This window comes from Cyprinodon variegatus, unplaced genomic scaffold (assembly GCF_000732505.1).
Source record: "Cyprinodon variegatus isolate N-32 unplaced genomic scaffold, C_variegatus-1.0 Scaffold189, whole genome shotgun sequence".
NCBI classification, from domain to species: domain Eukaryota; kingdom Metazoa; phylum Chordata; class Actinopteri; order Cyprinodontiformes; family Cyprinodontidae; genus Cyprinodon; species Cyprinodon variegatus.
Window position 1 is genome coordinate 65,086 of NW_015150642.1, and position 1,161 is coordinate 66,246.

Genomic DNA, 1,161 nt, shown 5'->3' on the forward strand with positions numbered 1-1,161 from the left:
ACATTTTATGTACTGTGTCAGAAGATGCAGAACTGCATTTTAACAAGCTCCTCGTTTAATGATTTTAACTGACACTTAGTTTACGTTAATTGTTGATATGTTTGAATTGTTATTAAAAGTCAAAGGTCTTCTTCTTCTTCTTCTTCTTCTTCTTCTTCTTCTTCTTCTTCTTCTTCTTCTTCTTCTTCTTCTGTAATGGCGGCTGGCAGAGAATTAAAGGTGTCTTGGCGCCACCTGCTGGACAGAGAGCTAGCAGCATCCCAGGAATGAAACCCTCAGATTCTGTTAAAAAGCTTTGATCCTGCAAATCTTTATGAAATAAATCATTATTGTTAAATATTTTTCTTCCTTTAGTTTTTGATTATAGGTTTTTACTTGGAAAATTAAAACTAGTTACTTGAGAATAAAGAAAACTTTCTTATATTAATTAAGTTCTTTATTTATCTATGTTGGTATATCTTACATCTAAAACAAAATTATTTATTTTCTAACTCTCTGAAACTGGCATAACATAAACCTTTAATCAGCCTGATCCATTTTGTTTTATTTACTCGTCTTATTCTCTTTCTATATTTGCTATATTTCAGAGTCCAAATGTAGTGAAACGTGTTTGATTTTTATTCAAATATCTAACTGTGTATATTTATATTTATTAATGTTCCTCTGACTTGTTGATTGTCTGTTTTATTATAATTTGCCCTATTATTGATTTTTCTTTATTTAATCTTGTTCATATTACAGAAGTGAAGCAAATAACAGGCAAACAGAGCAATAATCCCAGAGGAGGAAAATCTGATTCAGGAAAAGATCAACATGAGGAACCAGTTACATGATTTTAAAGGACGTCTCTATAGAATCTGCATGTTGTGACATTTTATTTAGGCAGAGTTTAAAAGTAGCTTTCTTAGAGACAACTTGGCGTTTATGGACACAGGCTGCTAAGATTAATAAAAGATTGATGATAATAAAGCTGTTCAGGAATCAAATCCAAAAAGCACGTCTATTTCCACAACAGTGAAGTAGAGACGCGTTTTTCCAACTTTGCACAGTGAGCAGCTGTTTCCAGAATAATACCACCAAATTACATAAAGACAGACGGCCGCCTAAATCCTTACGCAGAGGAAGACGTTTGAGGCACACGTCACAAGATGTGTTTGTGAT